The sequence below is a fragment of the Leptonychotes weddellii genome, chromosome 4 (genome assembly GCF_054177405.1).
Source record: "Leptonychotes weddellii isolate Sample4059 chromosome 4, ASM5417740v2, whole genome shotgun sequence".
Taxonomy (NCBI): domain Eukaryota; kingdom Metazoa; phylum Chordata; class Mammalia; order Carnivora; family Phocidae; genus Leptonychotes; species Leptonychotes weddellii.
Window position 1 is genome coordinate 119,684,432 of NC_138372.1, and position 26,607 is coordinate 119,711,038.

Genomic DNA, 26,607 nt, shown 5'->3' on the forward strand with positions numbered 1-26,607 from the left:
AAAGAAGAACCAAATAATCAGGAACCAAAGCTGGCTCATGAAGATGGGCATCAGAAAGAGAAGTGGAATCACAGAATTCGAGAGATAAAAAGAAGAGTATCACACCCCAAGTCCACAGTAGAGGCACTGCCCTAATGAGAAAGGATTGGTTCTTCTGCTTAAAACACCAACACACACTGAGCAGGAATGACATTTCCGGTCACTACACTTTCTTGGCACATTGTACTTGATTCAGAGTCTGAGGGTCAGTTTTCTCAACTCATCCAGCTGTTCTTCTTGTAAAGTCGCAAAGTATAAGTATACCAATAACACATTTTTTAAAAGTAGCGACAAACAATCCAAGCATCTGAGGGTATTTTTAGTTATTTCAAAGGGCATTGCAAAATCTTACATACAATCCTCACTCTTCAAAATTCAAATAAAAAATATTCGGGAGAATTATTTTTAATTTGAGTTACAACTTATTATGTCCTTAGAAATGGAGAAAAGGTGGTGTCTTCTGAAGTTAGCTCAAGAATCAGAACAATTCAGATTGAAATTGTGCTCAGCCTATGAGAGTTGTGTGGCTTTGTGAACTATTCGTATAGCCCAGATTGCCAGACATATCTCCAAGAACTACATTTAAGTTTTTCATTCTCACTCGAGAGTAACTTATAAATAGTGAGGGCTAAAAAAGTCTTCTGCCTCTGCTGCTTTAAGGTCAATGCCACAAATCAGCCTGGAAAACCAAAATCCAATGGGTCCAAAGAGCCCCTCGTAGTTTGGATGCTTACAGCTTTCAGCCGAAAGCCTAATGATCACGAATAAGCAAGTTTCAGCACAAAATGGAAAAGGTCGCAAGCTTCAAAGTGAATTCTAAGAAATGGGATCTTGAGCTGAAAGTACTCTGGAAATCTGATGAAGTTCAATAGCTAAGAATCTGACATCAGTTTCAATAAATTGGCAGCTGTGAACTTATTTACAACAGTAACAATTCTCCCCAGCCCCACCCAAACTCGTGGGATTCTTTTGTAATTTAGACACAGAGAATCGTGTAATAAAAACCCAGAGAAGATAAATGTATAACATAAAAAGATCAGTCCTAATTGCAGTTTATGTTGGTGTTGGGTAAGAATTTTGCCTTCTGGAAGGTTATCCAAACCAAATTCTGGACCCTTGGAGAGTGTTCTGCTTTATTTATTGTTCTGCAATATTGCCTTGCCTTTATCCAGTGTTTTTTGTACTTAAGAAATATTTTGTGCATGTCCCGTTTTTGTAGCACAGCTGCTGATTTCGGTGAAAAAAGGGATGGTGGGGTATTTATTCGTGTATATATTGTTCTTTTCGTTTTGCATTCTTTAACGATAAAAACCTTATAACTTCATTCCCCTAGGTAGTGATAGAAGTCAGGTAGAAATTATTTAAAAGAAAAAAAAATGAGATTAATATTTTAGTTTGAATGGCAAAAACAGAGGGAACTTAGGCAGTATAAAAGGGTCATGTATTCACAGGCAAGATTATCTGTAGTGTTTTATCTTCATAAACATAACTGAAAAAATGATTTAGAATTATTTGAAATAAATAGATAACTTACTAAAACTAAATTGTTTAAAACAAAATTAAAAATTATCCATTAGATCTTTTTACTTTTTTGTCTTTTAGTCATCTTACCTCTTTCTTGGAATCTCATTCTGTAAGCATGTTTTATTAATGTTCTATTAATAAGCATTCACTTAAAACATGACTGATTAAAAAGTAGACCTGATTTTAAGTAAGTGTTCAGAAAATGTTTCATTTATTAAATTCATTGAGGTTTAAGTTCCCATTTGTATAGCTAGAGGGTAAATTATAGATACTCATGCTTGTTTTATCATTATAATGAAAGCATTACTTATATTTGCAACACTAATTAAAATTCTGTTCTGACCCATATAAATTCAGCCTCTCCTTCAAATAGATTATTTTCAAATCTTTATATAAACTTTACTATATATGGATATGATAATGAAAGTATCTATCTTTAATACAACATAATCAAAGTTAAGAGAAAGTAAAAATTAGGTTCAGACGTTTTAATACTGCAGGGTACATTTTTAGTACCCTACAGAGAGAATTAGTCACACGACTCCCATTAACTTTAATGGAACCTGTATGGGAAAATTGTATGCTGAAATTCTTAGGAAGTTAAACATCAGTGGAGTTCACTAGTTTCATTTTTCCTCTTTGGAACTTTAGTTTTGACTACTTTTACTTTCTAATGGTCTAGAGGGAAGACCTATCAATAAAAATGATTAACATAAATGTTTTCCAAGTTATAGAGGCCCACATTTTTTAATGCATTCGCCCAGAAGTTAGAAATCTGCAAACAATGCTTAATAGCATTTGAGACTCAATTAGCAAGTAAATTCAACTAACTAAAGAACATAGTTTTTAATATGAACATCATAGTGTTCTTTAAATATGAATATTATAGCACTTGTTGTCCCCTAGGGCTCATTCATTTTTCACATTCCTATTTGCAATTACAATAGCAAAATCAATGACTTTACAAACATTTTCAATATAATAAATATTAAAATTTATTTTACCTTTGTATCAACCTAGTAAGTCTTTATATTTGACATGAAATATATTTGGAATTCTATTTATCGGTCTTATTAAAATATTGTATACAGTACTTGGGCACTCTTGAGAAAGAAACATATGTGGACAATTAAAAATTAAAACATCATCACAGGAGCAAGAGGAACCTAACTGTTCTTCACCACTATCAGCAATATCTTTCCACAATTATAAATCCAATCACCTGACTATGCAGTGAAGTTATGATCAGTTAACAAATCCATTCAAAAGCATTTAGTGTAATATTGAATTTACATTCCTCACACAGAATATGAAAAGAGACAAATGAAGATTCCTCTAATGTCAACTCATCCAAGATGTTCATAGCACTCCTAAAAGTGGAAAGAACTAGGTATCTCTCAATTTTCTCTTTTCTCTATCAAATAGATCTACCTAAATTTAGAATTTTTAGAAATTCACCATTTAAAAAATTAACTTAAAAAAAATTTTTAAAAGAACACTCAGTGTGAACTCAGGGAATCTTCCATTTTTACCTTACTTGGGCATCTAAATAACCAAAACTGGATTCATCAGACAAAAAACATGGTTTAATCAGGAACAAAAAGCAGACATTAAAAAGAGCATTGACAACATCATAAATAATTTCATCTTGGATAATGATCCTTAAACAAACAAAGAAAAAAATATTGGTCAAATAAAATCTGTTACATAAGCGAAGTTTCCTATAAAAACATTAGGTGGTTATCATGTGAACCTTCGAGTCATGTATGCCATCAATGAATATTAGTGCTGCAAGAAACATTAGCTATCTAGTCTACATCAGCATTTGTTTTCTTACTTAAGTAGGCTTTACACCCAGTGTAGGGCTTCAACTCACGACGCCAAGATCAAGAGTCACATGCTCTACTCACTGAGCCAGCCAGGAACCCCCATGCCATGATTTTAAAAGTGAAGAAAATGAGCCTCCAAGAAGTGATTATCCTAAGGTCTTCCAGCTATTTAGTTGCAAGCAAAATAGAATCAAAATCTCTTGACTCCATTCATTCATTGAATAATTTTTTTCTGAGCATCTACGATGGCCTTACACAACATTAGGAAATGGGTTAAAGTGATGAACAAAGATCCTTGCCATTTTGGATCTGATATTCTAAATAAAGAGATAAAACAAAGAAGGAAATAAATAAAGCAAAAAGACAATTTCAGATTTGGTGCACACTCAAAAGGATTTGGTGTAACTTTTACCAACTAAGAATGCAGCTATTTGATAGTATTTCTCTTCTTAACTCTTGATATTTCTTTCCTTCTTTCAAAGTTAAAAATAAAGAGAGATTTATCAGTGATCTACCTTTCATCCATCTTAGTGGTCAAGTTCTCTCAAAAGATAGACACATATTCATGAAACACATCGATATTTGCCATGCTTCATCACACTCATATTATGTTTGTCAACTGTTAAACATGTCTACTTTTATTAGAGTTTTCCATATTTGACTTCTGCAGTTTTTGGACTTTTGAGTGTGTCCCTGTGTCATAGAAGAAGTTCAAAGACTGAAAACCCAAGACCACGTGCTAAAAATAATTTCAGAAAGATGTATGGGTAAGGATTCTTTTCCAGAGTAAAATGGTGGTCCCTCCATGGTTATTTCTCATTCTCTGTGATTTTTCTGTGTAGAGAACAAAAGAGAGTTTGAAAGATGAGGTGGGGTGTGAATCTGGCTGCTTGTAATTCTATGAAATTATACTGACTGTCTTGTCTTCAATGTCAGACAGTAAAACTGCTTCATCTAACTAGCAAAAGAGATGCTCAATGCTTTTGTCTTTCATTTTTTCTTAATGCATAATTTATGTATGGCCCATTTATTAATAACCATGAAGTGTTGTACCTGGAAATCTGCTCACAAAAGAACAGAATATACAGAATTAAAATGAACATTTCATAAAGTAGATATTATCTTTATATTAAAAAAAAACCTGTCCTAGTTAATTCTTTCTGAGAATGTTGGATAAAATCCAACAGAAATTGTTCAATTATTAATATAACCATATTTATCAAATTAAACAAGAATTCCAACTACATCCTGGTTACTGATAAATCCCAAGGGGAATAAAACATTTTTCATAATGACATATTCTACCTAGAAGAGAAAATATTCCAATAAAGCACCACTTCTGAGAGTTCCTTGAAGGCAGAGAAACTTTATTATTCATCTTGTATGTATTTTCCTTGCTTAACTTAATGGCATTACATTGCAATGATGATAAAATCTGCAATAGCTAATATTTATGAAATAATTAGTATTTGTGAGGCAACAATCTTCTAAGTCAGGTACTATTATCATGTCATGTTACCAATGAAGAGAGTTTAAATATTTTGCCCAATGTCACTCAGTTAATGAGAGGAAGAGCTGGAATTTGAGCTGAAGCATCTGACTCCAGAAGGCACCTTTTTAACCATTAACTCTAGTATTTTCCACAGCTTCTTTAGAAAGAAAATTTAAAAATACATTTAAATTAAATTGAAATCCTGATAGATTTAACCTTCCGGATATAAGCCATTAAGAAGACAAACTTCTGGATAAATGTTGGGGTAAAAAGTAGAACATTTAGTTCACTGAATAATTCTATGTATTCCGAACATTCTGGGCCTTGTAGAGGTCTAGTGCTGAGAAAGGATTTTAGCAATGATTCCAGTCCAATCCCTTCCATTTTCAGATGTGGACATAAACCCTTCTGCAACCAGAGAGGTGACTTGGGTTACTGAGTGCCATACAACTTGCTAATAGCTAAACCAAATTTCCTAGTTTCCAAGTAAAAATGTTTGAATTACACCTTAACTGCCCCTATTTTTGTTTATGTATTTCTTTGAAAGTGAATTATACCTAGACTGTTGCTTTATGTAATATGGCAGACAGAATCCTAAAGTGCCCTCTATTCTATCATCCCTACCTCCTGATGCCCATGACCTTATGTGATCTCCTTTCCCTAAGTGTGGATGAGATCTATGATGTGCTCTTCACCAACAGAATATGGTAAAGACAATGGAATGTATTACTGACATGTATGTGTTTATTGGATTACTTACATAAGGTCGTAGCTCGAATTTTGCAGGAGCCTCTCTTGCTCTTTCTGGTTTTGATGAAGCAAGCAGTCACATTGGAAGGCCCATGTGGTAAGGAACTGAGGGGAGCTACCAGCCAATGGCCTGTAAGGACCTCCAGTTAACAGCTACCAAGATGAGGCCTTCAGTCCTACACCCACAGTGAAATGAGTTACAGCAGTAACCTAAGTGAATTTGCAAATGAATCCTTCCCTAGTTAAACGTTCACATGAGAACTCAACCCTCAGCAATGCCTCCACAGCAGTCTTTCAGAGGACACAGCTAATCTGTGTTTAGACTCTCAATCACAGAGATTGTTAGATAATGAATGTCTGACCCTTTTAGAGCAATTTCAGAGTCCAGAGTGCTCACCATTACACGATGGAACCCCTACTAGAGCAATTTCAAACCACCCTTTTAGAGCAGTTTCTTACACAACAACAGAAATTTAATACATGTAGTCATCTTTATTATGGCAAGAATCTGACACTGCATTTAATTAATGTCAAACTAAGTTTAGCTAGGCAAAAAGTTTACTTTTTCTGTAACAGGAGAATCTCAATAAATACTATTGAATGAAGGAGTGATAAAAACATCTTTAATATAACATCAGTAAGGAAAAAGTGAGATCTGATCATGATATTATTTTTTTTTCATTTATTGTTTAAAAATACCACTCATCCTTTATTTGTATGTACATAGAGAATGAAGTTGCAGTCAAAATGGCTTTGGTTTGAATCTCAAGATTAGAAAGGAAGAAATGACTTAGCCTCTGGAAATTTTTTGTGAGTTTTTTACATATGTGGTATGCATAATGCTATCATAGCTCTTTCTGTCACTTTAGGGCCAGGGCTATAAAGCATTCCTCACTGTGGCTTTTTAACAATCATTCCATGTTTAAGTTCATTTAAAAAACTGCTTTTGACTAAATTCTTCATTTTAAAAACTTTACATTATCCTTGAATAGGCATTTATTTTCTTCCTACGTTTTTCAGGCATCCTATAAAGCCTAGTAAAAAGTCTTCAAAAACCAACTAGCTATGAAAAACAGATATGTGGATTTGAGTGTTCAATGAAAATGCTAGCCTGTTTTTTTTTAAATGTGACTATCCATAAAATTAAGATACACTAGAGCTATTTCTATAGTTATCATTTGTCATTGACTGTAACATTACTAGGATTATAGGCAAGTAAAGTTAAATTACAGTAGCCATTAGAACAATCTTAAATTTAAAACATAGGGCCTTCATTTTGTATCCTTAAAAGGAATTTGCAAAACTATTTGGTTTCCAGGCATATAATATTTCTGGTGTTGTGGCTAATGAGAGCGATCTTACCTCTATTAAAAAAAAATTTTTTTAATGATCTAGTTTGCTCCATTTTACAAGTGAAATATTGAAGTGCAGGGAGGGACCAATTCAAGGACAAGAAAATGATCAGTGACAGAAGAGCATTGGCACTCTATTCTCCTGAACTTTACTAAAAAGCAAAGACCTCTAATTTCTTGTGCACTTATCAAACATTAGTAATAGAAAGAGTCACAAAGGTAGAACATACCATTTATTTGTTCCTGTCTTATCTTAAAATACAAGGACCTAAATATGAGAAATCTTATTTTCCATGTATAGATTTATGCATTCTGATGTACCAGGGATACCAAGTAAAGGTTAAAAAAAGGAAATTGGAAGCAATCATCTCCCAAAAGAAAGGGACAAATCTTAAGAAATCATGGTGGTGGAGGAGTAGGTATATGGCATGTCAACACATCAAATAATTTTTGAAAATTAATTTATTAATAAATAGCTAGTGGGATTCATTGTGTCTGCTGAATCTGAATCATTACTTTCTGTATTTTCGAAAAAAACTCGAGAGTTACCATTCATCATTCTAACCACACATAATGAAAACCAGAATATTAAAAATAATGAAATTTGAAAAAAAAACCATAGAAATTCAAAAATTTTAAATTAATTATAGATTAATGATAACTCATGAAACAGTTCAGAATTTATTCCTGGAGATTATAAATTATGTATCAATTTAGCAATTTACAATCTTTCTAGATGTTATGTATACTATATTAGATGAAAAAGTAAAACAACTATGAGAACTTAAAATAATTTTAGAAAGTCCAAAATAACCAAATGCTGCCCTATGTTAATGTGTATTCACATTTAAAATTGAAAATCTACATTTTTAGGGTTGCTTTTTACCCATTCCAGAATGCAATATTGCATTTTTCTTATTCTATTTAGGCAAAAGAGTAAAAGTGTATAGAAAAGGGAACATACTCTTTTTTTTTTTTTTAGAGAGAGGTGGAGGGGCAGGGGGAGAGGAAGAGAATCTTAAAGCAGGCTCCACACCCAGCTCTGAGCCCAACAGGGGTGGGTGGGGGGAGGGGATGTGGAGGCTCAGTCTCACAACTCTGAGATCATGACCTGAGCCCAAGTCAAGAGTCAGACGCTTAAGCGACTGAGCCACCCGGGCGTCCCAGAACATAAATTTTTTTTAAGGTAACTTTTGGGATACAAAAGTAATTGGAAAAACTGAAAATAATATTTTACCAACAGTACTCTAAAAGAAGACCTCCTGAAAACCAGTTTCAGTGGTAACACTGGGGCATCAGTTAAAAGAAGAAAGCTTTTACCAACTTTTATTGGCTGGAAAGTACGAACTTTGCAACTCTTTAGAACAGCATGGTTTTCACATTCAGTATGCCTGCATGCATATATGTGTATAGATAATTGCTCTGCCTTGTACCAAGGATATGAACTCTGTAAAATTACTGTGGGAAGTTGTAAATGATGTATGAAATGAGAAATCTTTGCCCATTGGCAGTACGTAGATAGAACAGAGATAGTGACGTGCAATCTCTTCTCCGTCATTTGTCATAGTATTCATCTTATAAAAGGCAGAACATATCAATAAACCTGAGTGTCAAACATGCATACTAAACAATATATATTATTTCTCTTTTATTAGGTCTCCCATCTTTCTTGAAAAACAGTTGACAAAAACCTCTGTGCCCAAGGTAAATGTAAAAAACTTCTCTATTAATGATTCCAATTGCCCATCCAAAAACATTAAATGCAGAAATTCCAAATAGAACTACAGAATGTGACTTTACACTGATACTCAGTATTGCTGAGTTTTCAGCCTTGCCATCCAAGGTAAATCTTTTTACGAGGACCTATATAGGGGCTTTATCTACAAGGTCTAATACGCCACCATTTAGAAACATGTGAGGGTAGCACTGACAGTTTCATCTTGCATCCCGATGTATGAAAGATTTCAGATTTCACCCTGTCATTGACTGGCAGAAGTAAATGGGACAGCACCTCTCTCCTAAATTAGTTCTCATACAAAATTCTTGTGGCTGACTCCTCAATCCCACTGACCAATCCCCAAATCAAATATTTGATCAAACAATTATGATAATTAAACTTAGATATATTCAATGCCACCTCATCACAAAATGTTCTGGTACCAGGAAAACAAATCTGAGAACAGAAATAAAAACAAAGTAGAAAAAAAAAATCTATGCAAGTCGGCATATATTTTGGGTTACAGAAGTTAAGTGTAGAAACGAAAACAGAACAAGTGAAGTAAAGCTGTACCTATGTACAAAAATAAAGCCAATATGATCAAGTAAGTTCATGAAAGCATAACCAAAGTATCTTTCTGGTGTTCAAGAAGTTGACAGCTTACTAATGCAGAGCTCAAAATATTAAGAGGTGATGTTTTTCAGTGACACCTGAAATTTACTTTTATGTACACAGAAGGAAATTTCAATATTCATGAAATTGCATCTTTCCAAAACTGGAATGTGTTCCTTCATGTGCCAGTTATGGTTTTATTAAAATAATAATATAATTTAAAATTAAAAATAAAGAATATGCTCTGGCATTTGACATTTTTTTACAGGATGCTATTGATAATTTTTTCTAAAAATTGCAAAGCAAATATTTCCTTACCAATTGAGTTCATCTCTTCTTGGAACCACACTGATTTTTCTTTTGCTTGATGAAGTTAGAAGTGAAATATCTGATTTTATTTCCGATCAGTAGACCACACACATGAGTGAATTTTGTTTTGCATATGAGTCACATAAAAATGATGGTATCGTTTTGTTGCTGTGAATAGAATGAAAAGAGCATAAGACAAAACGATATCTGCCTTTGGTTTATTTTCTAGGTGGAATGTAAATATTGTCTTATTACAACAAACACATAAACCGCAGAAATTAATTTTTCAATCTCAAAATAAAAGCTTTCAAATGTTGGCTCAATATTTAGACTATATTTAGAACCTAAACATTTTCACCACCACCTTTAAGGTTAACATACACAGATTTTTTTTGTTTGTTTCTTGTTTTCTTTCTCTTCCTTCCATTGCACGTGCCTCATATTGGTTTGTGGTGCTCTCGTCACTGAAGTGCTGCCACCTACTCAGATCCTTGTCTAAGACCCAGTTCTTATTACTCTTACTAGCTTATAGAAAATTTCTCAGTTCCCCTATTCTCCTTGCTAAGTATTGATATGTACTGAAACTGTGGAACCAGCATTTTAGCAACTGACTGCTTTGCAATTCCTCTCCCGTGGTATTTTCATTTTTTATCTGATCAAAACCACAAAAGCTGGGAAAATTCTGAGAGTACCAGCTGGGTGGACAATTAAGGAAACACTTGCTGAAGTCCATACGTCAGATAATTATCCCCGCCATCCATACAGAGATGTTGTCAAATAGAGTCGGCAACCACATACTTTGTTTCCCACGAAAAATAAAACATCTCCACTCCACCCCCAGCCCCCCACCAACCACCACCAAAATGCTGGGATTAATTTATATCAGAGAAATAGGAAAAAGTCTGTGAGGCAAGGAAAATAGGGCTCACTTCTGATATTGATCAGATCCTCTGGGTTAAAACAATCAGTAAAATCTCTCTAGTATGATTATATTTGCTCTTAGGTAGAGGCAAGTGTTCGAAGATGATTGTAGGCGTCATATCATCAGAGTATACATTTTTATTTCTCTTCGTGTATATATAAAAGTGTGTCAAAATCTGCATAAGATTTTATGCAATTCATAACACATCCACATGGATCTCTAGATCAGAGATCTCCCCCATTAGGAAATACTTGTGTGGACTTCAGGTGACTCAATCCATTGAAATATTTAGACCTACCCAGTGAGAATGTTAAGTAGAAGTCAAAATGCACCATAATTTTCCTTTAACTAAAAATTCCATCAACAATTTTCTCTTAGTGAAAATTTTGCAGGTTACCTTTGGTTAATCAGAGAAACAGAAAACATCTGTCAAGTTCTTTCGTTGGTTCAAAGCGTATTTTTCTGTTCTCCCACCACCTACTTCCCGCATTTTCTTCTAGTAGCTGAACTTCCTGCTAATCATTTTCCCTAATACCTCTCTGGAGATATTTATTCAGCTGATATCTAAATTTGACACCAGAGTTAGTTTGCATTAAAAAAAAAGCTACATTTGTTAAAGGTGTAAATAAATAAATAAAGTAGATAACCTATACCTATAAATAGAGATTACCCCACACTTCCTTTTAAATGACATCTTTTATCCTGAGAAATGGTGCCTTTGTTAAATTTAGTCATACATGATTCTTAAAATTGGGAAAGCACAATCTTTAGATTTTTATGATGCATTGATTCATGAAAATTCACATTTCTTTGTAAACACGATCTCTTTTGACAGAATATAATCAGAAATTGCATCATAGGTTATCTTATGATTCACACACTTTTGCTTAATCTCCATACTAAAAGGTAATTCAATTGTATTCATGGACCACTTAATTTAACCAATTTTATTATAAGTTTGAAGCCAATTATTTCTATCTATTGGGAATGTTGTTAACTTGGTTTTTTAAAAATGATCATATCCGCCATGAAGAAACAATGAAAATTTTTCCATGTTGATAAATACTGACATATAACTATAGATAGTGAATTATGAAATAATGAAATAGGAAATAGGAATTTTGACTATTGGAAAAGAAAATTATGTTTTTTCTTCAGCCCACTCAATGGCAGGTAACCTAAGTCTTTTAAAATAAAGATATACAGCCCTCCTTTATGACAGCTAACTTCTTTGTTTTTTGTCCAGATAAATTTCCCTAAACAATTACCAACATTTTTATAATTTCTTTTTTGTTGATGATTTTTAAGAGTTTTCAAAAAAATATCTTGATGCTTATTAGCAGTTAGTTCTATAAATTCTTTTTTTTAAGATTTTATTTATTTATTTGAGATACAGAGAGAGTGAGAGAGAGAGGATGAGCCGCGGATAGAGGGAGATGGAGAAGCAGGCTCCCCACCAAGCAGTGAACCTGACTCAGAGATCATGACCTGAGCCGAAGGCAGCCGCTTAACCAACTGAGCCACCCAGGCACCCTTAGTTCTATAAATTCTCACAAATTCTTGTGAAATATAAGCTGCCTTCATTTTGGATCCATTCTAGAAAACTGAGCTAATATTTAGCAACAACATAGACCCCTACATTATTTGGATACCATGCCAAAACCAGGCAAAACTGAATTTAAGTTACAAAATAATATCTTTCTGGAATTTAAAGTATTCTTTGACTTTTATGCTAAGTTCTGGTAGCTTTAATTTTGATAATACTAGGAAAAATCAGCTTACCACAAAAGGAAGAAAATTAAATGAGTAACTTAAAAAAAATCACCATTGAAGCATAATTCTCAGTTAAACATGAAATAAAATGAAATTTCCATTGTCATTAGAATAAAACCTCTACCACATATCTAAAATATGTTTGCTGTTTTGGAAAATATGTTGTTAAATGCAAATTTGGTATCCATGAGATCTTGTGTAGTCGATGATTGGTTTGTATATAAAATTTAGTAGTAATTAAATTAATTAGTGACAGGTGAAGCCCTATTTGCAAGCATCCTAGAACACTGAACTACCTCAACCTACATTCTACAACAATGTGGATATCTATCTCATTTGGGTGCTGCACCAAGTATATGTGCACCAAATGCAAACTGATTTAGGTCCCAAATTCTAACTCAAAATTTTGCTCTAATTTTGAAGACTATATAAATGTAGAATGTAGACTATGCTTTCTAGCTAACAGCACAATAAACAACATTCTACTTTGAGTTACTTTAAGCTTAAAAGTTAAATCATGCCTTACAGGGTGCCTGGGTTGTTCAGATAGTTAAGTGTCAGGTCATGATCTTGGGGTCCTGGGCTCAAGCCCTACGTCGAGCCCCAACTCAAGCCCCACACTGGGCTCCTCTTGCCCCAGGTTGGGCTCGCCGCTCAGTGGGAAGTCTGCAACTCCCTCTCCCTTTGCCTCTCCCCCTGCTCATGCACTCTCTCCCTCTATATCTCTCTGTCTCAAATGAATAAATAAAATCTTTAAATTAAAAAAAATCATTAAATTTATTAGATAAAGCTGAACTTCAAAATGGTCTTATCAAATAATATACCCATCAGGACTCCAAGAGTCTTTTTCTTGCTCTATATCTTTGTCAATATTTGATATTGTTTTCAAACTGGCCACCCATATACTGAGTAGATAGTGCTATCTCATTGTGGTCTAAATTTACTTCCTCTTCTTAATAATAAAGAGATTGAACACTTTTGCATATATTTAATAACCATTCAAATTTAATCATTGTAAATGCTATTTTTCTGTTGGGAGAAAATAACTGTAGACTTCTGTAGAAAGAGAAGAGTCAAAAAGTTTTTCTTTTTTGCCTCTGTGCTAACTGCCTAAAAGGATTTAGTTTGAAAACCTGTTCCAGGAAGGAAGTTATCACCATAATTAACCATAGTATAATATGAACTAGGTATGGTAGACAGGAACCTAGCAAGACCTGTTTGATCAAAGTCCTCTACATCCCATTGTTTCTAGATGGCCCAGCAAATATTTCTTTATCAAACATTTACTCTTTCCATTCTTTCTATGAATTGCCTTCCTTCCTTTTGTAGCCCCAGACCCCTACCCCCTTCTTTTCAGTCTAGAATAACATGTATACCTCATTTTACCTGTCTTTGGAATCTCTCATGTTTTATGTGGATTCCACATATGTATGTAATTAAATCCAATTTTCTCCTGTAAATCTGTCTCATGTCAATTTAATTCTAAGACAAGCCAAAAGAATCTTGAAGGGTAAAATAAATTTATTCCTCCCCAACACAACCTTTGTAACCAACAAGTACTAGTATTCAAAACATAAAAAAGATTTTCTGCAAAATAAATTAGAAAAAGACTGACAGCACAACAGAAAATATTAATGTGGTGATAATAAGCATTTTGATCTTTTTCCCAATTAAAATGCATCTATTTTTCAAATCTCAATATTTAGAACTGTTAACCTTCAGCAATGTTACATGTGAAAAATGAACTATATTTCTCATGTGTTATTTTTATTTGTTCAATTATTAACAACTTCGAATAAAATTTCAAGTGTTAAAAAAATAATAATAAAATTTTAAAAATCATGCCTTAACTAATCTCAATAACAAGTTTACTAGTATAGTATAGTACAGTATAGTATGATATATTCATTTTAAGGTTCATACTTAATTTCTTTTTATTATTGTTATTATAATACATTTGCTTTTATTCAAAGTCTTTTTTTGTCCTCTTTTCTTTTTGACTTTTTTTCGCATTGATTTTCAATTTATCCATTATTTTCAACCCTTAACAAATTAGTGTCTTTCCTTTATTATCTTCTCTCATCTATATTTTCTCCATTTTAACATCAGATTTTCAGTCTATGGCATACTGTTCTGTCTTTGGAATGATAATAGGGATTCAGATTCAACCATTTGTTTATTCAGCAAAAATTTCTTGAGCATTCTGTTAGTCTTTTTGCCCCTTCAGATCCAATTTCCATCCTTCTCTACTCTCTCATTGGCCCAGGAAGCTGGCCTTTAAGGTCTGAATCAATTGGGCTCCAATCCGTCAGTCTTACAATTGTATTTAGGTAATGGTACTGGCATGAAGTAAGAGCTTGTAGTTGCTGCTTACTCTCCCGAGCCAGGATTCCTATAAGGCAGCCTTCTCCTATAGGTAGAACTCTTTTTCTATGTTCCAGTAACTCCTGAATCTCCTTGCTCTTTCTGACCTAAGTAACAGCTCCCTTCTTGTCAGTTTCTCTTAAATCTGTCTGTACTTTGTAAATGAATTCTTCCAATAAATTTCATTTGTTGGGGATGCCTGGGTGGCTCAGTCCCTTAAGCATCTGCCTTTGGCTCAGGTCATGACCCCAGGTCTCGGGATCGAGTCCCTGAGCAGGAAGCCTGCTTCTTCCTCTGACTGTTTCTCCCTCTGCCTGACATTCCCCCTGCTTGTGCTGTCTCTCTTTCTGACAAATAAATAAATAAAATCTTTTTTTAAAAATATTTCATTAATTGTCCCATTGAATGTATCATCTATTTTCTGATATCTAATCTCCTATTCTGTGCCTGAATTCATAGTCTTTTCTATATAGAATTTTGTGGATCTTATGAATAAGTTAATAATATAACCCATGTTTTATACACAAAGAAACAAAGACTCAAAAGGTTGAAAAAACTTTCCCAGACACTCAGTTAATATAGAGCATAGTCAAAAATTGAATCATGGATCCTACTCAAAGTCTAGCACTCTTTTTCCTGCAGTTTAGTTTTCTCCTACTCCCTCCTAAATGTCTTTCCATCTGTAACATCCATCAATGATTATCTTCTGAGAACCTATAGTACATTGTAATGTATTGAAACTGTATCAGGTTAAATCCATAAGTATATAGGAACAATAGACATGCACTTGACTAGTAATCATTTTGATCAAGAATCTCCACCTATGAACACTAGAAAGGGGTAAGATTTTTCAATGTTAGTATCAACACTGAGTTTAAGAACTGTCTCCTTATGGGTCTTTGAAAGCATCAGAATTAGAATTCTTCTGTTTATCCTTGTTGATGTATCAAATAGATAGTTGGACTAATGGAGAGACAGACAAGACAAGACAACAAACTATGAACAGATCTGAGAGGGATAAGATAAACCTGACCTAGATCCAAATGTTAATCATGGAGAGAGCACAAGTTTATCCAAAACTCATTGGGTCAGTTCATTGGCAATACTAGCAGGTGGAATCTAATGAAGGAATGAAGATCCTGAGGTTCAATGGAGCTATAGAGATCACCTGGAAAGTTGTCCACAGACAGTAAAACTGTAAATCCTGAGGGAGATGGGAAACAAGAGTACTAGTAGAAGTTAGGTAGGAATCCAGAATGCTATATACTCTTCAGATTTTTTCTGAGGAGCAAATAGAATAGCATATGTGAAATATGCAACCCAGTGCTTGGCACAAAGTATATGTATGGTATAACAAATGACATGAAGAAAGCTACCAATAATCATGCCTCCAACAAGATGGACTCAAGATGTGGAAGGGTCGGGGCGCCTGGGTGGCTCAGTTGGTTAAGCGACTGCCTTCGGCTCAGGTCATGATCCTGGAGTCCCGGGATCGAGTCCCGCATCGGGCTCCCTGCTCGGCAGGGAGTCTGCTTCTCCCTCTGACTCTCCCCCCTCTCATGCTCTCTGTCTCATTCTCTCTCTCAAAGAAATAAATAAAATCTTAAAAAAAAAAAAAAGATGTGGAAGGGTCTAAGATATGGGGCACCATATAGCAGAGATCTTAACTGAGATAAAGAGAAAATGGGGAATCAAGGCATGAACTGATATGGCTCAAATATAAGCACCTACCCTGCATGCATGTGGCCCCCACACATTGCAATAGAGAGACGGTGCCTGCTTACAACTCTTCCACAGGCTTCTCTCCACAGACACTCTGAGTCCCTCAGACTCTTTGAAGTTCTAAATTTATGATACAGATTAGATCTATTCTTCCCTCATCTGACCTGTGGCCCAGAATTAATAGTTCCTTTCTGATCAGCACCCTTCTTTTGAAATCTCAGGTGTTAGGAAATCTGACAAGTCATTATTGGTCATGATATTGGTCATTAGTTTTAATGTCTTCTCCTCAAGATGTCTATTAACCTGAGTAATCTTTAATTGTTTAAATATTTTAATGTTTGGGGGAACTACTCCCATCTGCAGAATTTATTTGTAACCATTAGCAACACAGAGATGGTAAGTTTCGGTGTGTTTGTGGAGGGTTCTTGCTTCTCAGAGCCTCATGAGGGAAAAGGTCAAGATACAGGTGTTTGGGGAATTATGTTTCCATCCATTCCTCTGCAGGGATTATCATTCCTTTTTTGCTATGAGCCAGAAAATTCAGTTGTGTTCAAATAAATTATCAAGTTATCCATAATTATTTGTTATTCAATTTTTCTAAATTAATTTGTACATTTAATATAATTCTTAATCTTAAATAACCCTAAATTTGGGGATTTTTTTTCTTGAAGTATGACAGAAATTAGTAGGAAAATTAATTTAGAAAAATAAAGGGAATATTTTAAGATGTATGAAAAGGGGAGTAATGAGTGTATACAAACATATAAACTATTACAATTCATTGAGATTAAAGCAAGTCTAATAAAACAGTGTGTATTTTAGACTGATGCACAAACTTCTAGACAGATGTGAAACTAAAAGAATAAAATAATAAATTCAAGAATAACACTATAGGGGCGCCTGGGTGGCTCAGTCAGTTAGGTTAAGCATCTGCCTTAGGCTCAGGATCCCAGGGTCCTGGGAGGGACCCCAACTTGGGGGACTTGCTCTCCTTCTGTTCCTCCCCCCCTGCTCATGCTCTCTCTCTCTCTCTCTCAAATGAATAAATAAAAAATCTTTAAGAAAAAGAATAACACTATGCACACATATTAATACACACAATCTGTATATATAACTATATAGGTTTATATGCATGTGAATATACATATATAATTAAAGGGAGCATCATAAAAATGAAAATAATGTTGTTGGGGCCATCTATTAGTATTTGAAAAGATGTAGGCCAATATAGCAAACAATACTCTATAAATGTTAATTTACACTGTTTAATTAAAAACTACAGAACACTAGCCAAACAACTTCAAAACTAAACAAAAATAATTTAATACTTATTTAACTCTAGAGAGGTAAAAACTTTTAAAATTTGAAATTATAAACAAAATCACAAATAAAAATATTAACAATTTGGCCATTAAAACTGCTGAAGAGTAAACAGCATAAAATAAAAAGAACAGAGCCAAAGGAGAATATTTGTATCAAATGTTAATGTTATATAAAGAATTCTTATTAAGGGAAAAAAATGAGAAAGACAAAGGATGTTATATAGAATTTAGGCAAAAGGAAGTACCTTTTAGAAATTAGAAGTCAAACAGGGAAAAATAATCATGGTATTTTCTAGTAAAGAAATGCAAATTAAAATAGTAATGAGGTATTTTTAGTTATTATGATTTAATAAGTATTATTTTTTGTTTTATTTTGACTCAGTGCTAGTGTTATTGCTATTCTTGGTGCCTGTTGAAGTTGATAAAAATCATCCAGAGAAAAAACTAGAAATAGCTTTCAAAACTATATTCTCTTTGTATTTCAAAATCAAATTTCTTAAAACATATAGTAAGTATATGGGCTTAGTCTGATTCTAAAATAAGACATGATCTTTAGAGAAAAACTTTAGGGGCACTTGGGTGGCTCAGTTGGTTAAGTGAAGGACTCTTGGTTTCATGATCTCAGGGTGGTTAGATGGAGTCCTAGCCCAGAGCCCCAGCCCAGAGCCCAGCCCAGAGCCAGGCAGCCCCCAGAGCAGTGGGGAATCTTATTCCCATCTCCCTCTGCCCCTCCCCCATTGCGAACACTCCAAATAAATAAATAAATAAATCTTAAAACTTTAAAAAGTAGAGAATACAAAGAAACAAACAAACACTAGTAATCATTCATAACCCTACATACAGAATTAACCCCAAATAAAATCTTGGTAAAATTTTCCTGATATCTTTGCACAAGTACAAAATTTTATGTTGTGGAGATCTTAATATATAAATGTGCGTGTATAATACAGCTTTTGCTCTTCCTTTTCATTTAAATCATTAAAAAGTGTTGACAAGAATCGTTTTAATGTTATACAGTCCTCTATTGTATATTCATGCCATGATTTATTTCACCATTTATTTATTATTGGACGTTGAGGCAATCTTCCAATTTCCACGGTTTAAATAATAATGCTCTCCATAATAGCCAAAGTTCAGAAACAATCTAAAAGTTGAAGAGAGTGAATGGTTAAGATAGAATACATCTAAGCTGTAAAAATTAATAGAAAGTCTGCAGTACAATGGAAATATGCTTATGACACAATGTCTACACAGCGAATTACAACTCAATTTAGCTCTTCTTGGAAACTTTGCCTGGTACATCACATTGTACCAGCATTAAACGTTCATCTCACTTCTACTTAATAGGTAGGAACTGCAGGCTGGTCCCGCTCTGTACTCCCAGTTCTACAGTGCCTCTATTTCAGGCACCCTGTGGGCACCCAGGATATGTTAATTATATGACTGACTGAGTAAATCTGCTAATGAAAAGACTAAATAAGATTAACAAAGCTTTGCTCCTGTTCTTCCTTTTTCTTCCAGTGAGTTGTTTTCCTTTCTCTTGTTAGCATGTATGCATACTTTAATCTTGGGCTTTGGGGCTAGGAACAAATGATGTTCAATAGATTTAGAAAATATCCCACCTTAATTCTATCCTGAAGTTACATTTAAAGAGCAACCGTTCAGTGTGAGGATGTGGGCACTACAGATTTATCTGCTTCCTTCTGTCTTGGCGTACAGAATATCAGAATGAATGAAGCTCAAGAACCAACGTTTCCATCAGATGACCCCTGTGATAACGGATGGCAGTCAGTCATGCTTTTAACATTAATACCAAATTAGAATAGAAAATAATGCCGAATAGCTCTCAGAGAATTTACTAAAGACAGCTTATAGACTATAAAAATTCTGTCGAATTTCAACAATAATAAACTAGTATGAGATTTTTTTGGTCTCTAGCAGTTTTGAAAGTCCTAAGTAATGATATATGGTGAAGGCAGACGCGAAGCCTCAATTTATTTTTCATCAGGTTCGTTTCATTCACGAATGAGATATGGTAGAAGATTTAGGGGTCATTCTCTCTGTTTCATCCAAGTATCCAGCACTATGCAGGTACACTTTTGCAGCCCAAATCATCCTGAACATCCTGGCTTCTCTGAACTGTGTACGCAGATCGCCAAAGCAACTATCCTTGGCTTGTAACTGTCAACAGAAGGGGAGTCTTGTGGTCACACATGAGGGCACAAGTCACCCAAGTCAAAGGACAAGGAAGAGATGGGCTATTTGTTGTTTCTGTCAATGTGAAAGGGAAAGATTTCTGCTTTTTTTTTTCTTCTGAAATTATGTACGCACTGCCCAGCAGACTTTGAAAGAAAGCAGAATATTTGAAAAAAAAAAAAGTGGAAAACTTATCATAAATATTAACTTCTTCTGTGGAAGAGATTTTGCTATTTATGAACAATTTCGCTGTTTCCATGACTGCGTTACAGAAGTCTTACACGTCAGCTTATGCACGCACGTTAATTAATTGTTCCTTCAGGGAAATGGTCTCTTCACTTAAGGGTGAGAGAGGAAAACACTATGTCTCTTCCTACAAACAAGGCAATGAGAGTTGGCATAAAAGAGGACTTTTTTGTTTTGTTTTCCCATTCATGAATCCACACATGTACACACACACATGCGTGTATACACAATAGTGACAGATGCAGAGCTTTCAAAGGTTTGAAAAAAAAAGCGTGGCATTCTCAGTAGTCTGTGACGTAAATTAAATGCCTGACTTTACACTCTCAAACTAGTTTCATGGAATTACTATTTCCCCTACCGCTCTTACATCATAATTTTGGTCAATAAATATCCCATCGTGGGGTGCCAGGGTGGCTCAGTCAGTTAAGCGTCTGCCTTCCGCTGGGGTCATGATCCCAGGGTCCTGGGATCGAGCCCCGCATCGGGCTCCCTGCTCGGTGGGGAGCCTGCTTCTCCCTCTCCCACTCCCCCTGCTTGTGTTCCCTCTCTCACTGTCTCTCTCTCTGTCAAATAAATAAATAAAATCTTAAAAAAAAATAAATAAAAATCCCATTGGACTATAGGTTTCTTAAATATAGAGACAGGATCTCATGTGACTCCCGTGCCAATTATGAAACACAAATTCTACTTAATTTTATATTTTGTTTATAGACTTATTTCTACCACATATAAAACCAGATTATTAAAGTTTAATGTTTATGAACTCAACAAGTTTGTACAATCATAACATTCTGAATTACATCTCTGTTTTTCAAATTTTTCTCTCAGATTTGCGTCTCCTTTGATTCTTGAGAGAATCCTCAAAATAAAAGTTATTGATTTGAAATATCATCCATTAGTGTAACATGCCAAAACTGGAACTTTTCAAATAGCAAACCAATATGTACTTAGAGACATTAAAATAGCCTATATATTCATCATGGTAATCATGGTTGCTGAGGACTTACAAAGAGCCAGGCTCTGTGCTATTTCACAGAATATTTAAAAACCATCACTTGAGGTGTCTCTCTCTGTTATTATAATCTACATTTTATACAAAAGGAAAACTGTTTTGAAGAGGTTAATAACTGGTCTAGGGTCACAACCGCATTATCAGCCGGAGCTAGAATTCAAACCCCTTTTTCCCTGATTCTAATGTTTCCACTCTTACCTACTTTGCTCTATTGTTTGTTTAGTGATAATTGTGTACCTCTCAGACATTCTCTGTTTCCACCATGATAGGTGCCAGCAAACTGCATTGGCCTAATTCTGGTCTTCATAGCACCCTAGGGAAACAAAACAAAACAAAACAGATTTTTAACTTACTCAATCTGAATGACCAATGTTGGGATCAAAGACCTATGGCCCCTTTAAATGAGATTTTAATCAAAGCAAATATGTATTTATCCAGTTAACATTTAATGAGCCCCTACCATCTGTGAAGCATTCTCTATACATAAATAAATTCCGTAGTTTTTTATTGAAGCAAAATACTTACGTCACTACAACGGAGTATGTACCTGTGATGGGATTTGGCTTGATGGGTATGGCCAATTTTCATATAATCTGCAACCTTTATGAGTAAGTAAAACAAGCAATTTTTATAGTGAATATCTTTTTGAATAAAAGTGAATGCAACAAAAATAATAAAAACCATCATTAATGAGAGCATAAGAAGTTAAGCACTAAATCGGATCTAGGACGTAAAAACAATAAATTCTCCCACAGTACCATAGGTTTATATTTGATCTCATACAATGATATGTAAATGCAACAACCACAACTAAAGAATATTTTCAGAAAGGAGCACACCACAAATAAGTCCCATTAATGTTATCAAAACGTGTCATTCGAAACAGATACTTTCATATGGAATACTTGGATTTTACTAAATTTGCGCACCGTTTACGAACCTGTGAGTGAATTTATGCCACTCAGAGTGGTGGGGGTCTAGACATCCTCTCACCGAAAAGAACCTCAAAGATTAAACCTGCCACATCCCACATTCTGACATCCACACCCTGGACTGTGTATCTAACTCTTCTACATTTATCCTTCTTTGGAACAAAATAGCTAGACAGTCAGCTAACTTTGGCCAAGAGTCCTTTCTTCTTATTTCTTAGGAGAATGAAGAGCTGTTTCTCCTTCACTGATATAGACTTTATTTTTTTTATTTTTTTTTTTAAAGATTTTATTTTTTTATTTATTTGAGACAGAGAGAATGAGATACAGAGAGCATGAGAGGGAGGAGGGTCAGAGGGAGAAGCAGACTCCCCGCTGAGCAGGGAGCCCGATGCGGGACTCGATCCCGGGACTCCAGGATCATGACCTGAGCCGAAGGCAGTCGCTTAACCAACTGAGCCACCCAGGCGCCCCGATATAGACTTTATTTTACTCCTTTGTATTCGAAGAAAAGAACATTTGCTTACCAAGCGACTACTAGGAAAGCAGCATAATTGCTCAAAGTGAAGGCTGGATCCCTTCTCTAGTGCTGACCTGCTTGGTAGACTGGGGCAAGTTACTTCATCTCTCTGTGCGTTGATTTCCTTCATCTGTGAAGTGGGGCTAATAACAGGACCTACCTCAGTGGGAAGCTGAGCAGGTGGATACGACAATGTCCATAAAGCACTCCTCACTATGCCTGCCACATGGTGAGCAACAGTCAACAATGACAAGAATGGTGGCTAACAACCTCTCTGTACCTGTTTCCTGTGAGAATTAATCAGTTTTCCTCTTCTGACCCTTCCCTTCTCTCTTCTACAATCTCTTAGTAAATGAACTGTTTTATTTCATGTGGAACATTCCAACTGAGCCCCTTCTCTGGGACCCTCCAAGGAAGGGGAGGATAATATTAGACACAGAAGAGTGTCCTGATACACCTTGAGAACATATGCTACGTGAAATAAGGCAGTCACAGAAGGACAAATACCACAATTCCACTTACATGGGACACCTCAATAGTTAAACTCATAGAAACAGAGAGTAAAATGGTGGTGAGGCATGGTGGGGAGAAGGAAATGGGAGTTGTTCAATGGGTATAAAGCTTCAATTATGTAAAATGACAAAGTTCTAGAGATCTGTTGTACAATATTGTGCCTATAGTTAAGAGTAATGTACTATATACTTAAAATTTGTTAAGAGGGTAGATGTCATGTTATGTATTTTTTACCACAATTTTTTTAAAGCATCCTGAGCTATGATAAAAAGGCTAGGCCAATAGTGGAAATATGTGCTTCCTGTGCATTCCATTTGTTCTTACTAAATCTCTAAGAACAGAGACCCAAGAGATACTTTCAAAACTCAACATTAGAAGTTAAAAGTTACCTGACACTTTGAGCCAGTTTCTTCCAATCTGTCAGCTGCTGTCTCTTAGAGAAATTTTATGCCCTCAAGCAGTTGGGGCACACATTAATTCATAAGTGTGACTTCTAGGAACACCCACTTTACACAATACCAGCATTAAACATCCAAGATCCTAAGCTGTAAAATACAAGGATAATGGAACCAACTGGATGAAGATTTGGAAGGAGCTGTGATTCCAGCAATTTCAAAGCTGTTTAATTGTGTACCCACTCATCTTTTCCCAAACACTTATTTCTCAGATTAAGTAGGAGCATACAAATTGGTATTGTGGAATTTGGGGGAAAATGTGGTTCTCCTATATATGAATGGTGACACTATGGACTATTATAAAAATAAAAGGGGCACAGCAAGGAATAGCAGTCACAGAAATTGGAAATACAGAGCAGAATGATTACAAGTTTGTGTCATGCATTTTGTCATTTCTGATCATACACAGATAAGACTTCCCATAGGAAAAAAGTCTATGAGCATATCGGCTCACAATTTCAGTTCTGAATTCAGTGAAGGAGTATCTTCACTGGCCTAATAAAATAAGGGAGAACCAGCCGCATCCTTCAAATGAAGACCACGTTTGTTAAACACTTAAAACGGGAAGGAGTCAGGGAGTGACAGGTTGTAAGCTGACTAATTTAGGCACAGTCTTTAAAGGTTATTTCTTTATCCTTGAATAAGAAGATAAATATTAAAAAAAAAGAACAGCAAAAACAAAAGCTATAAAGACTTTGAACCTCTGATAGGCGGATTTACTGTGAAGTTTTACATTTTTTTCACATTATTGGGCCTTCTAATTTTTAAATATTATGAAATGTATTTCTTAACATGATTTTTCTTACTGGTTATTAATTTTTACGCTATTTAGAAAATAGAAATGTAGAAGTAAAAATATTTTTAACCTACATATATAAAAGAATCCTTGCAAATATAATATCAGCATTCTTGATATGTTTTAAAATAGATACGTACATTTGGATACCTATCAAACACTTAATAAAAGATGACTCCTCAAGGCAATTTGCAAACTATGGTTTCATCTAGGTATATGTTAGTGTAAATCAGGAACCTTCAGCTCACCGTTTTTCTAAACAAGTATGCCATAATCTTTGCTAACTCTGTTTCCGTGAGGCCATCATAAATCTACCACACTGCACTGTCTCCTCAGAACGCAGTCACAGATTCGAATACTTGAAAGCATAGTGAACTACACATACAGCAAGTCTATACCAAGAGTTAGTAATCTCCTTCACCTGTGCGGCGTATTTCATTTTCACAAAATCTTAATAGAAATGCACCTATCATGCTGAAAAACACCTCATTATTATCACACCTCATTGAAAAATACCTTTTCTGTTAGTCTATAATATGAAATAGGAATGGACACTCCTTTTAATGTATACACATATATGGTTTGTGTATAATGTCTACTAGATTACCCAAGGAGGGCTTTGGTGAATTGAATGCAAACATAGATTCAAATAGCAGAAAACATTTTTTTCTCAATTTGCTGCTACTGATATTTAATTTGCTTTGATCTAAACATGCTAACATTATCCGAGTGGAAGAAGCAACTAAGATTCGTTATTATAGATTTATTTCTAACGGTGAAGGTGTCTATTAAAAAAGGTAAAATAAAATGTATAGAAGTATTTAATTTTCAGTCTTCAAACCTAAATGGTACATTAACATTAGAAAAAAAGTAAACCTTTGCCTTTTCTGGAATTATAGTTTATAGTTTTGTATTTATTGAATGTATTCATAGGCTCCCTTAGGATGTGAAATGTATGGAAATATATGTGCATTGCTAAAGAAAGAACTAAATTTATTCTTTCCCCACATCATGCTCTTCTTTGCAGTAGAGGTTTTTAATTCAATACAGAGCTAGAATGAGATGGAGCCAATTTCCTGGTCTATATGTGTGACAAATGCTGAAAGTGGCACAAGATTAACAAATTAGTTGAAGTATAGATCTTAAAGGGTTTTTTTTCTGTGTCTCTAAATCAAAATTCATACTTTATTTGAAATGAAGCCTTCAATAATGGCTAAAGGTCTTTTATTTCTCTGTATTTAAGATAAAAGGATGGGATGTATGACAACTACTAGCATTTTTTGAGCAAGTATTTTTATTTGTAAGAAAGTTTACAAAGATTATATATTTGGAATTTGAAATGATTTTAATTATAATCCTACATCTTGGATTAGTCATTGCAATGTGTGATTTGGAAAAGATGAAACATTCTTCTCAAAATAACTAGTTATTCCCCCAAATAAAAGCATAAAATGAAGAGCAGGGATGAAATTTATTTATTTCTGTATTTTTATGGGTAAAAACAATGTTTAAAATGTTAAGTGCTAGATCAATATGCTTCCTTTTCTAATAGCATTTGTTAGCCTGGTTTTAAGTAAAAACTATCAGGCGTGGCTGTTTTACCTAACCTCAGAATCATGGGCTTGATATAATCCAGAAATCTGAGACCAAACAATAAAAACATCTGTGACAATAAAAGCATGTAACAGTTGTGGAATTGTTTAATTTGGGAGAAAATGGCTACGTTTGATAATCACACGTGCGCGAATTGATTTCTCCTCTTTGTCGAGAAACTTTTATATTTTGCAAATGGTGTTTTTTGTTTTTTGTTTTCAAGGAATCAACTTAGGACGTGGAAGAGCTCTTTAAAAGGTGTTCTGAAATACGTGGTTTGGATTTGGCTCACTCATTTCCGGTTTAGAGGCTTGTCATAGTCCACCTCTTTTTGCTTGGGCTTAAATTATATAAAAATACAGCATTTTAAAGCAAGCACAGCCTTACTTGTTGTACCCAAACATGATAACATGTTTAAAATTCAAGAAGAGTTCTATGCAGGTTGTACGTCTCAGTCACCCAATCTCCTTTCACATATCTGTTCATGTTGACAGACTATGTCATAATACATCAACAGAAAGATCAGCACAGAAGAACAAAATTTCATCGCCTGACAGCAAGAGGAAAACTGATTTTCAGTATTAAATTAGTAAAAATATATTATTACCTCACTTCCAATA

At 34.6% G+C, this 26,607-nt stretch overlaps 1 long non-coding RNA gene across 13 annotated transcripts in view; it reads right to left on the minus strand.

The window, feature by feature from the left end:
- Positions 1 to 26,607, minus strand: part of LOC115940549 (uncharacterized) — a 48,310-nt gene that overhangs the window by 2,795 nt on the left and 18,908 nt on the right. For 3 of the 13 annotated variants that reach the window (XR_014144234.1, XR_014144227.1, XR_014144226.1), the window contains 4 exons: positions 21,380 to 21,494; positions 19,350 to 19,496; positions 18,781 to 18,871; positions 9,634 to 9,792 (listed from right to left, as the gene is read on the minus strand). This is a non-coding gene — a long non-coding RNA (uncharacterized LOC115940549). The remainder of the gene's footprint in view (positions 1 to 9,633; positions 9,793 to 18,780; positions 18,872 to 19,349; positions 19,497 to 21,379; positions 21,495 to 26,607) is intronic. The other 10 variants (XR_014144232.1, XR_014144229.1, XR_014144231.1 and 7 more) reach the window with 7 other exon arrangements.